The sequence below is a fragment of the Cinclus cinclus genome, chromosome 1 (assembly GCF_963662255.1).
Source record: "Cinclus cinclus chromosome 1, bCinCin1.1, whole genome shotgun sequence".
In the NCBI taxonomy this organism is placed as follows: domain Eukaryota; kingdom Metazoa; phylum Chordata; class Aves; order Passeriformes; family Cinclidae; genus Cinclus; species Cinclus cinclus.
Window position 1 is genome coordinate 152,121,056 of NC_085046.1, and position 12,776 is coordinate 152,133,831.

At 54.2% G+C, this 12,776-nt stretch overlaps 2 pseudogenes; one reads left to right on the forward strand and one right to left on the reverse strand.

The window, feature by feature from the left end:
• Window positions 1–1,928: 1,928 nt before the first annotated feature.
• On the forward strand, window positions 1,929–3,663 carry LOC134058212 (erythroblast NAD(P)(+)--arginine ADP-ribosyltransferase-like; annotated as a pseudogene).
• A 6,826-nt stretch (window positions 3,664–10,489) lies between these two features.
• On the reverse strand, window positions 10,490–11,822 carry LOC134051363 (erythroblast NAD(P)(+)--arginine ADP-ribosyltransferase-like; annotated as a pseudogene).
• Between the last annotated feature and the right edge of the window lie 954 nt (window positions 11,823–12,776).

Consider the following 12,776-nt stretch of genomic DNA (forward strand, 5'->3'; position numbering starts at 1 on the left):
ATTAACAGCAGAAAGATCTCTGATTAAATATGAACAGGAAATATTGTCCCTCCTGGATAGCACCCAGCTGCCCAAAGAAGTGGCTGTACCACAGTCCAGGGCACAGCAGCTTGGGGATTGCCAAATCTGGTGCAGAAATAGCCCTGCACTAAAACACCCTGGTGTTAATTCCTGCTAAAGGAATTCCACAGCCAGAGGTGAGGCCTGGATAGAGTTGGGCAAATTGAAAATTGGCTGCTTATGGAAAGGGCCCCAGTAAAGAGGGTGGGTGGGTGGTAACTCCCAATAACCAGGCCAGGCCCAGCCTGACTGATGCTGGAATTGGGGAAGGACAGAAGCACCAGCAAAGCTCAGGGGAGTCGATGGGATGGGGACTGGTGTGCGGCCTCAGACACTCAGCGTCCCTAGGACAGAACTGTCAGGTCTGTTCCAGCACAATGCCAGGCATGTCTTAAATTAACCCTTTGAACTCAAACCCATCACCTCCAGGGACCTCTGAAAGAGGAAACACTCCAGGGGACTGCAGGAAAATGGATTTTCTGAGCTACCACGCCAAGGGTTGAGATATCTCCTGGTGTTGGTGGATCCCTTTTTTGGGGGTCCAGAACTTCTCCTGCCACACCAACACAGCCAGGGAACTCCCCCAAGAGATCATGGCCAGGCTCGGGGTGCCTACAGGGGTGTCATCAGGTAGGGGACCCCATTTGGTGTCTGGGGTGTGACAGCAACTCAGTGAGCAGTGGAACAGGTGACACTGGGGGCACTGGGGGGATGTGGGACTGTGGGATTGGGGATCTGGGGGGTGAGAAATAAGAGAGAGAAGAGAAAGTTTCAGTTCTCCTCAACGTGCTGGATAGGGCTGAAAGATGCAGTATCAGAAAAATGTAAAAGGATGTAAAAGCGTGCACAGAGCAGGGCAAAGGTAGCTGGAGCCCACGATGGGATTTTGGCAAGTTCTGTAACAGAGAAGCGGCAGCGCCTGCCGAAAGCGAAAGGTCAAGCCGAGGTGATCAGGGACATTGGGGCACTCAGGGGAAACCACGCCCTGAAGCCCCTTTTATGTCCCTCCAGGGCAGTAAAATCCTATTTTAAAAGAGGCGGAGCCATGCAAATTATTTACGGGAAAAGCCCTGGTTCTGTATTAGCTAAGAAGGTCATTTTAATGAATATTTATAATTAGGGTGGATACATACCCTGTGGCAAAGTCCCCCTGAGCTGCAGGACCAGGAGAGACCTGCTGTGAGTCCGAGCTGATCAAGAATTATGGCTCTCTGGTACCTCCGAGTGTGCCAGGGAGTTCACTCCATCTGATTTTGGTGTCAGGGGCTGAGGGGACCCTGGGGAGACTTGGGGGGAGACAGGGGACTGTGTGATTGGGGTCTGGGGGCAGTAGGGGTGTCATGGGAGTGGGATTGGGGTCCCGGGGGGACTGGGAAGCAATGTGGGGGTAGGGGGTGATGCCTGGATTTGGGTTGAGGCTCTGGGGTGGGTAACACCAAAGAAATTGGGGTTGGAAGTGGGATTTGGGTTCTGGGAACAGGCCATGGGGTAACCGTGAGTGGCTCAGGGAGTGACTCCAGGATTTGGTCTGGGTTCCTGGGTGGGATGAGAGGAATTGTAATCATGGGAGTAGGATTGGGCCTCTGGGGGGGGGGGGGGGGGGGGGGGGGATTGTACTGTGGGATTGGGGTCCCTGGGGTGGTTGGGGGATGTTGGGGAGGCAAAAGTAACCCCAGGATTTGGGATCTTGGACCCCAGACATGTCCAGTGGTCTCCTGGCCAGCAGTGCCTCCCTTCCCCCTGGGCTGACCCCACTCCCCTCCCCAGTCCCTCACTGAGGAACCCTCCCCATGTCACCTCTGTGTCCCCTCAGTGTCCCCCTGTGTCACCACCAGTGTCCCCTCAGTGTCCCCCAGTGTCCACTCTGGTCCCTGTGGCCTCTCTCCTCCATGGCCCTCCTGGCTCTCACCCTGGCGCTGCTGGCAATGACCGTGGCCACCACAGCCATCGAGGAAAAGCCCCTGGACGTGGCCCCGAACTCCTTTGATGACCAGTACCAGGGCTGTGGCTCTGCCATGAACACGGAGTTGCCGGCCCTGAACCGCACTGAGTTCCAGAAGAATTCTGTGTGTGCCAAGGCCTGGCCAAAGGCCCCAGCTGAATGGCAGAGTCAGGGATCCCCAGTGTCCCCTCTGTCATCCTCAGCCCAGGCCATCGCCCTCATGGCCTACACCATGGTTGAGCTGTACAGTGAGTTCAACAGGAACCTGAGCCTGGCCAGGCACTCCAGCCAGGAATACCGGGACAAGTTCCACTTCAAAACTCTGCATTTCCTGCTGACTGATGCCCTGGCCATTCTGAGGGCCACTCAGAAGGAGCAGAAATTTCGTTGTGGGTTCCTGTGGGTGGATTAGAACCCGTACAAGGCAAGCGTTGGGAACACCATCCGGTTCGGTCATTTCGCGCTAGGGTCGCTTTGTGAAAGTGTCACCTTTACGCTCGGGACTGCCACGTTTTTTTGAGGTGGACATGTCACAGCGTGGACATGTCACGGCATGGACGTCACGGCATTCTCCAAATATCCCTCAGAGAAGAGGGTGCTGATCCCACCCTTCGAGAAGTTCAACGGCACCCAAGTCATGCGGAGCAGGGACAATGCATTCAGTATTCAGCTCGAATCGATCGGGAACTGCGGCAAAGACAACTGCGAGTGGCTGAGAGGTGGGGACAGCCTGGGGCCATGGGACACCCATGATGAGGCCCAGGGGACAATGACACTCCCTGAGGATGGGGGACAGGGGCAGCCACGATGTGTGTGGGGACAAGGACACCCTGTGCTGGGGACACCAAGTCTGGGGACAGGAATGCCTGTGACAGGGCACAGGGATGGGGACCCCCAAATGTGGGAGGGGATGGGGAAAGGGAAAGGGAAAGGGAATGGGAATGGGAAAGGGAAAGGGACAGTCACAGGGACAATGACATGGACCCCCCTGTTCCAACCCGGTCCCTCCTGTCCACAGTCACTGCAGTGGGGACAGGTCCTGTGTGCTGGATGTGGGTGGGCCGTGACCCCCTTGGCATCACATGAACCCCTGTCACCCCCCCATGTCCCCCCCTGTCACCCTGACCCCTGTAACCCTTAAGCCCACCATGACCTCCCCTGACCTCCCTGGCTCCCTCAACCCTCCCATTCCCCCCCCCCCCCCACCCTGTCACCTGTCACTTCATGGCCCCCATCTCTCCTGTCACCCCTTGCCCCCGTTATGGCCGCCCTCGACCCCCTCACTCCCCCATGGTCCCCCTGACTCCCCTCTTTGTCCCCCAGGTGGAAGCATCCCCAGGGCCTCCTGCCACCTTTGAGGACTCCTCTTGGCCACCACAGCCCTGGCACTGGCCAGCGGGATCCTCTGAGCTATGAAGCCACCAAGGTCACTGAGGTCAGCGAAGTCACTGTGGCCACTACAATCACCAAGACCACCAGGACACCCAGAGAAATGAGGCCACCAAGTCTACCAAAGCCACCACTGCCACTATGGCCACCTTGGCCTCTGTGGCCTCCATGAGGTCACTGTGGCCATTGTGGCCACCACAGCCACTCTGTCCACCATGGTCACTATAAGCACCAAGGCCACTGTGACCATCATGGTCACCAAGACTCTCTGAGCCACAAGGCTACCAAAGCCATTGTGGCCACAGTGCCACAAGGCCATTGTGCAAAACAATTCTATTAAATAATTCTATCCAGAAAATTGCACCCAAAGAATTCTATTAAATAATTCTATCAAAAGAATTCTGCTAATTAATTCTACTAAAACAATTCCACTAATTCCTTCTATCAAAACCATTCTATTAAATAAGTGTATCTAATCAATCGTATCAAAGAAATTCTATTACATTATTCTATCTAAACAATTCCATTAAATAATTGTATCAAAACCAATCTACTAACTGTTTCAAATCAATTATACCAAAACAATCCCATTAAATTATTCAATCAAAACAATTCTATTAAGTAATTCTGTCCAAGCAGTTCCATTTAATAATTGTATCAAAACAGTTCTATTAAATTATTCCATCGAAACAGATCCATTAAATAACTGTGTCAAAGCCAGCAAAGAGAGACAATTCCCAAGCAGGGCTCGATGTGGCTCCCTGTGGAGGGCGCTCAGCCCTCAGACCCGGGGGTGTCTGCGCTCCCACGGAGGGAGCAGACCTGAAGGCCAAAAATTTCAGACACAGCTCTAGAGAAAGGCCCTTGGGTGGCCAAACCCCTCGGTGTGATGGAGACACAAAAATCCAGCCCAGTGTGCCTTGCAGTTTGTCTTATACAATTGTCTTGTTCATCTCCCATGGCTCCAGCTCCATCCCAGGGTGTCCCCATGTCCCAGTGTCCACCAGGGCTGGGGGAGCTGAGGACATCCTGGGGACAGGAAGGCTCAGGGGGGACCCCAGCAGGACACAGCCAGGTGAGGTTGGGTCCTGATCCCAGAGAACAAGTGACAGGAGAAGAGGAAACGGCCTCAGGGGAGGTTTAGGTTGGATATTTGGGAAAATTCCTTCCTGGAAAGGGCTGTTCCACCCTGGCACCGCTGCCCCGGGCAGGGCTGGAGTGCCCATCCCTGGGGGATTTAACAGATGTGTGTGGGACACTTGGGGACATGGTCTGTGCTGGCCTTGGCAGTGCATGAGCAATGCTGGACCCAAAGGTGGGCTCAGAGGCTTTTCCATCCTGCCCAAACCATTCCATGATTCCTTGATGCCCAGTCCATCCTGGCAGCTCCTGACACTCTCCTTGGCAGCCACCAGCCCTGGCCAATATTTCTGTCTCTGTGTTCTCCCTCGAGAGGCATTCCCTGCTCTTCCTTTGCCACTCCCAGGTCTCTCCTGTGTTAAGAGAGTTTTAAGACCAGCTTTTAAGGGTTTTAAGGTGGCACCAGCAAAGGCTTCATCAAAGGCAGGTTTAAAATAAAAGCCAAAGCACAACGAGGTTGGTTGGCAAAGCTCGCTCTGCTACTCACTCAATGATTAAAGCACACAGAGAAAAAACAAAAATCTGACATCAATCAGTCTAACCCCAAAATGAGCCCATTTTAGGGCTAAAGGATCTGACAGGGACAATCCAGCTGTGTTTGCTGCAGTCCCAGAGGTATTAGTTTACCCCCACAAGATCCCTTCGTTTTGGCCCTAGAGAAGGATGGGAGTAAAAGAAAAATGAGAAGGTGTTGTTCTGCAGGTAGTACAGGTCAGAGACGTCTTCAGCTGAGAGAGAGAGAGAGAAGAAGACGGTGAGGTTGATCTTTCAGAATTGTAATTTAATCTCCTCGGGAGAGTTCTCTTCTACTTAGCCAAAGTAGTGGGCCTGAGATATGATTTGCAAGGGTAATAAAGCCCTTATTTTATAGGGCTTTACCTATATGCAACATCTCTCCTGGTCCTGCAGATCAGGGGTGACTTTGCCACATGCAATCTCTCAATCCTAATGATAAATATTCATTGAAATGGGCTTCATAGCTACAACAGAATCAGCACTTTACCTGTCAACAATTTGCATGGCTCTACCTTTCTCAGGAATGAATTTTATTGTCTTGGGGAGTCATAAAAATGGGGTCCCTGGGGGTCATTTTCACTGAGTGCCCCAATATCCCAGATGACCTCACCTCAAACTTTTGCTTTGTGCAGGCACTGCCCCTTCTGTGGTACAGAACTTATCAAAAACCTCACTGGAGCTCCCTTTACCTCTTCCTCCATTGGTTCCAGCCCCATTTATTGTCCTGTGTAAAGACTTTTACATCCTTCTATCATTTTTCCGGGTCAGTCTTGAACCTCTGCCAAGCACCTTCAGCGTGACGGGAAAAGCCACACTGTGGAAAGTCAGGTGTCCACAAAGTAGTCTTGAAACTGTCTTCGAATACAGGGACAGAGTTCCCACAGCCATGCCCCCGTGGGGTTTCTCTCTTCAGGTTCCGGAGGGCGCAGTCTCCTTTTATCCCAAACTCCCGGCCACACGTTGCCCTTCTCCTTCCCCCATTGCTGAGGTACTGGGAAGGTGCAGCCTTCCCAAACCACCTGCCCCTATCCCCCTTGGACCTGGCATTTCCCCCCAGCGTTCAGAAGTTCAGGCTCTCTGGGTTACGCAATAGACTTTGTGGGGACCCACTTCTGCTATTACCCTGAAGTTTGGGAGTTCAGACTCTCTGCTGAAACCACCTGGGTGCTGTGACAAACTTCTGCCTTCTCCTGTGGAGGCACCAAGACCCGTTTTGAAGACAGAGACAACCATTTCTCCTCAAGACCCCGACCCATCCAGTCGTTTTCCAAGGACATCACCGCCCACGTTCCTATAAAATCCTGCCCCGCGAGGCCGCTGATGCCCTGGCGCAAGCTGCCCGGAGAAGCTGCGGCTGCCCCGTCCCTGGCCGTGTGCCAGGCCAGGCCGGGCGGGCCCTGGAGCAGCACGGCCCAGGGGAAGGTGTCCCTGTCCCGGCAGGGCTGGCCCCGGACGCGCTTTAAGGTCGCTCCATCCCGAACCATTCCCGAGCCCCGGGGCCGGGCCGGGCGCTCGGCAGCGCCACCAGCTCGTGCTGCCGCCTGCTGTTGGCACCCGGAACTGCAGCTGATGTCCCGCGCTCGCTGCTGCCCTCCGCTGGGCAATTCCCGAACCGCAGCTCCGGGGCGAGTTCAGGAGCTGCGCGATCTAAAGGAGGAAAATCCCCCGCTTTGAACGGGAAAAGTTTCCTGAGCGAACACCAGGTGTTTTCATCAATAAATCGGTGGCGATGCCTCTCTCTCCGAGCCTCGGGCTGCTCTGTCATCTCAGAAATTCTGTCAGACCCCCGAGGAGCAGCACCTGTGGTGAGCTCCTCTCGAGCTTATCAGGAACAGTGTGTGCTCCCAGGAATTCCTACATGGTAATGAGCAAGAATTTTAAGAAACACCCTTAGGAACTAATTTTTCTGGCCAGAAGAATAGCCCAAGTGGAACATTTTTGCTATCAAACAATGAGTTCCTAACCCAGACTGTAGCTGGGATGGCAAACAATGACAGGACTTAAGAGCCCACCTCATCTCACCCCACTGCCGGGACAGGGACAGCTTCCACTAGACCAGGCTGCTCCAAAGCCCATCCAACCCTGTCCTTGATCCCTTCCAGGGACGGGGCAGCCACCACCTCTCTGGGGCAGAAGGAGAACATCGATATGGACCTAGTCCATAAATGCATTTTATGGATCCGTGCGACCAGAGCTCCAAGCCCTCGGTGCTTCCACTGCCCAAAGGATTGGCTTGCTGCCATGTTTAGTTCCTCCAGGTGGCAGCCAGGCGATTTGGGGTCCGTGAGCCCCCCTGGCAGGTGAGCAGGGCAGGTGGTCCCTGCCGTGGGCCCCGTGCCCGTATGAGCCGCGCTGCCCGCTGGGCGCACTGGCTCTCCCGCAGCAGCTGCTCCTGCTGGTCGTGCAGCTGGATTTTGGTGTCCCTGAGCAGCTGGCAGTGCTGCAGGAGGCCGAGCAGCTCCTGGCGCAGGAGCCTGTTCTCTGCTTTCACCTGTTCCACGTGCTGGATCAGAGCCTGGAGCGCTACCTCCTCTGCTCCCCAGGTGAGCTCCTGCATCCTCTGCTGGAATTCCTGCTCGCAATCCGCCTTTTCCTGCAGGAACCTGCTCCTGATGGCGTGGGTTTCCTCAGCACAGCGGATCCTGGTGATCCGCAGTTCCTTCTCCAGCGCCTTCACCTTCTGCTCCGCCCACACCTTCTGCTCCTTGTAGGGCTCCAGCTCCCCCAGCTCCGTGTCCAGGAGCGAGGCCTCGGCCTCCGTGTCCTTCAGGGCGCTCCTCACCTCCTGCTCCTTGCCAGTGTACTGTGGGACCAGCTCCTCCTTCTGCGCCTGGATTTGGGCCAGATCCTGGCAGTTCTGCTCGTTCAGGGTGATGACCATACCCGGAGGGTCCTGGCTGAGCTTTGCTCCGCAGGACAGGTAGGACTGGCTCTGCTCCTGAGTGCCCTGGGCTTCCTTTTCCAGGCGTTTGTTTCCCTGCAGGAGCTGCTCGGCTCTCCCCAGGTACGTGTCCAGGTGTTGTGTGAGGATCCTGCACTCCTCCTGCAGGTACAGCTTCCTCTCCTGGACAGGGTCTTCTGTGTCACTTGTTTCTTCATGTGCCACTGCATCTTTGCTCTTTGTTGTTTTGGATGCCATATCCCAATCAAACTGTGAAAAACTGAAACAGAAGGAGAAAAGACCAGCTCAGAGGGAACATTTTTGCCCCAGTCCTGCCCTTATGTTTCCAACTGGCTCTTCCATCTGCTCAAATGTTTGACCCAAAACTGTTTGGGGTGGAAGAGCAGATGCCATACCTGGATTTGCATTTCCCATCCTGAGTTGCCTCAGGAGAAAACCAAAAATGCACATTTTAAAAGATTTCTCTTTTTTGTCTTATAATGTTGCTATATTCCTGCAGTTTGGAGGAAAAAGTGGAAGTCTGCCTAGTTCCTCCCTCACTGATTCTGGTCTTTGAAGAGGCAACTGCATCCCAAACCAGTATCTGCTGTCCATAACCAGTTTCTCACATCCCAATTTCAGGAGATTCTCTTTAAAAAAATACTTATCAGCATTAATTTAATGGGATTCAGGTTTTTAAACTTTTAAAGCATTAATTTCAGGATTGGCTGAATTTCTGAACAATTTATTCCAGTGTGGAATGTTGGAATTCAGGATTTAAAGCTGAAGTCTGACCAGTTTGATTGTTTTAGTGAATATTTGTAATTAAAAATTCTCATTTCCTAATACAACTCATGTCAATTCTTAAGGAGAAAAAATGCAAAATTCCAGGGGGTGGGTGAAAAACAGAATAAATCCACTAAAATCCCAGCACAGGCTACACTGATGCTGGAATTTTTGGGGGGTTGGTGCGGGGGATGTGTGAGGGTCAGAGAATTCCCATGTCCCCATGGGAAAAGGACAAAGCTGAGATTGTACAAAATTTGATATTTGAAGGCACTGACCTCCCCGGCTCTCAGGTTTTCCCTGGTCCCAGCGCCTCCCGCTCGCTGCTGGCCGGGTCCTGGAGTGTTTGGAGCTGTGTCCATGGAGATGAGGAGGTGAGGTCACAAGGGGAGGCTGCAGTGAGAAACCCTGCAGTGAGATCCCACCCTCTGCCCGTTCCCCCATGGATCTGAGCCCCAAGGAAGCTCCACAGCAGGATCCCATCCCCTGGGGATCTCCCAGCAGCACCCCCAGATCCTTTCCCAAATTTCCAGCCACTCTGTCCCAAGCCTGGATCCTCCCAGGGGGTTGTTGTGAGCCCAGGGCAGGACAAAGCACTCGGTCACACTGACCCTCACACCACCGACCCTCACTCCACTGACCCATGGATCCCATTCTGGTGTCCAGTCTGGCCAGAGCCGTCTGCAGGGGATCCAGTGTGAGTTGGGAATGGGCATGTGGCTGATGGAAGGGGTCAGGAGGCTGTGCAGCTCCTGAAGGTGATTCAGTTGAGTCTTCAAACCTTCAGCTTTCCCTGGGATGCCAGCTCCCAGGGCAGCATGCTGGATTGAATTAACAGGCTTTATAGAATTTATGTATCTCAAACAGTTAATTATTATTTTAGTAAAAATAATAATAATTTTAAAAAACCTTGAAAACCTTGCAAACTGGATGTGTGCAAGGGTGGGTGTTGAAATAAAAATAAGTTGTTTCCACTTTCACTGAGATGGTGGCAAAGATCTGCAGGAATCAAGACGAGTTTTGTTGTAACTTGAGGTGGAAAACTGGGAAATAAAGCTAAGAGAGGTAGGGGAGGGGGGAAAAAGGATGGAAGAAGCAGGCAAAATATGGGAAGAAGCAGGCAAAATATGGGAAAAAGCTGAAATGGATTTCTTGTTCTCATTCCATATTGTCATGGGATTCCAGGATGGCGGCAGCTTGGAGGGCTTTAAAGCTCCTCTTGTTCTACTCCACATCATGGACAGGGACACCTTCCTCCAGCCCAGGGTGTTCCAAGCCCCATCCAATCTGGCCTTGAACACTGCCAGGGATGGGGCAGCCACAGCTGCGCTGGGCACGCTGGGCCAGGGCCTCACCATCCCCACAGGCAGGAATTCCTTCCCAATATCCCATCTAACCCTGCCCTCTGGCAGTGGGAATCCATTCCCCTTGTGCTGTCACTCCAGGCCTGTGTCCAAAGTCATCAGAGCAGCATCAGGTGGAGAAAAATGAAAACGAAATTCATGGATTGAGTAAGAACCAGTTTCATAATTCAAATGAAAATTATGGGAAGGGAGGGAAAAAAAAATAAATTCCCCACTGTGCCCTTTCCCCCCCAACCCCATGAAGCTGTACCCTGACACCCCAGCCATGGCTCAGGGAGGGTGTCCACAGGGCTTGTCCAGTGTCCACCCTGCAGGGGCATCTCTGCATCCCCAGCCAGTTCTGCCATCCTGGTGACACCAGTGGTTCCATCCCTGACTCCTTGTCTTCACCAAGTACAATGCTCTCATGGCTCAGGGAGTGCCAGTGACAGCTGCCAGTGCTGCCAGGAGGAGTCTAGTGAGGCCTGGGGGGTCTCTGGGGAGGCTTCTGCCTGGGGAGGCCAGAGAAGTGAGTCAGGGGGAGTTCCCTACTTTGTACAAACTAGAATAATAAATAGAAATTCCTCACCTCGAGGTGTAAAGTAGAGCTGCCTTCTGGAAGCAAGCCCAGCATTGGAACAACACCATCCCATCCCACTGATCCCATCCCATCCCATTGACCCAATTGATCCCATCCCATCCTATCCCATCCCATCCCATCCCATCCCATCCCATCCCATCCCATCCCATCCCATCCCATCCCATCCCATCCCATCCCATCCCATCCCATCCCATCCCATCCCATCCCATCCCATCCCATCCCATCCCATCCCATGACAGCAGCTGGAGCTGTGTGATGCCACACACTTGAAACCCCACCACCCCTACCACCTGTCCCTCCACCAACCCTCGTGTCCCACCAGAGCTGGAGCCCTGGTGCCCTCACAGACAGCTGAAGTGTCCCCAGCCCAGGGACATCACCTCGGAGCCAGGTGCAGTTGTATTTGCTGTGCACGCCGTGGGAGCGCAGGTGGATGTGGATGTCATCCCCTTGCTGGGTGATATTGGTGACATTGAAGGTCTCAAAGGGTGGGATGAGAACCTCCTCGGGGTAGCTGGAGAAGTCCCAGATATCAGCACCATGGCAGGTGTCCACCTCGAAGGTGGTGGTGGTGCCGTAGAACTGGCTGACATTTCTCAGCAAGGAGGTGAAGGCGAACTGGCCGAAGCTGATGATCTGTCCGGACCTGCTCGTGAAGCGGATGCCACTGACACCCCGGAACACGTGCAGGCACCGCGGGTGGCTCTGGGCACCCCACAGGTCACTCAGGGTCTCGGTCAGTAGGAAATGCAGCACCTTGAAGTGGAAGGTGTGCAGGTATTCCCGTCAGGAGCGCCCGGCCACGCGCACGGCCCTGTTGAACTCCAGGTACAGGCCCTCCTCCATGGTGTAGGCCAGGAGGGCGATGGCCTGCTCCAGCCGCACACCGAGCCTGGAGAGGGCTGGCTGCCCCACAGGGCCACGGCCTTGCCCCAGGCCTCGGCGTAGTCATTGAGGGGGACAAACTCCAAACTCCGTGCGGTTTAGCGCTGGCAGTGCCTTCACCATTTTGAAGTGGCGGTGCCGGTACTGGTCATCGAAGGAGTTGGGGGCCATGTCCAGTGCAATCTCCTTGATGTCGCTGCCATGTTCCCACCAGTGTAGGTGGATGCTGGTGGCCAGGGTCCCAGCCAGCAGCAGCAGCACCAGTGACAGGAGTTCCATGGTGGGCAGAGACTCACCAGGGATGCCCTGGGCACTGCAGGGACTCTGGTGGGGATGTGCTCGGTTCCACTGTGAGGGGATGAGGAGGTGGGAACAGGGAGAGGAGACAGCTTGGGAGAGGGGACAGCCCAGGGAGAGGAGGTGCAGCCCAGGCTGCACCGCCGGCCAGGAGCCCCCTGGCCATGTCCCAGCACTGCCCTGAGCCCAGCCCTGTCCCATTGTCCCCCCACATCCAGCGCCCCAGCCTGGTCCCCGCAGCTCCATGGTGTCACTCCCAGGACCCGAAAGCGTTACCTGTGCTATGTTCTGGCTGCGGCGTCTGGTGCTGCTCTCAGTCTCTCTCTGTGCTCTTGGACAGGGGACCTGTGGTTCCTCCAGCTTTTATAGCTGGGATGGCTGGGCTTGAATCCAGACACTCTCCCTGCTCCTGGGCAATTTTACTGTCCCCCCCACAGGACTCGGAGAAGCCACCATCCTCTCTAGCCCTAAGGATGGGCAGGAACCCCCTGATAAATCCTCTCAGCCCCCACCCAGGTGGGGAGAGTAGAAGTAATTCAGCAAAAACACAAGCAAAAACTAAAGGTTGCATAAGCAAAGGGGGGGAAAAAAGGATTTTATTCTCTACTTCCCATGAGCAGGTGAAGTCTGTCCACTTCCCAGAAAGCAGGGCTCCAGGACTTGGAGCCATTTCTTCAGAAGGCAAGCATTACAAATAACAAATTTTGTCCCCCTTCTTCCTCCTTTTCTGAGTTTTTATATCTGTGCCAAGGTCATGTGCCCTGGGATATCCCTGTGGTCAGCTGGGGTCCCTGTCCTGGCTGTGTCCCCTCCCAAGGTCCAGGCGCACAGATGAGGGCTGGAAGGTCAGGGAGTCGGTGCTGCTGCAGCGCCAGCCCTGCTCAGCTGCACCAAAGCTCAGGGGTGTCACTGGCACCTGCCCAGGTCCCACTGTGA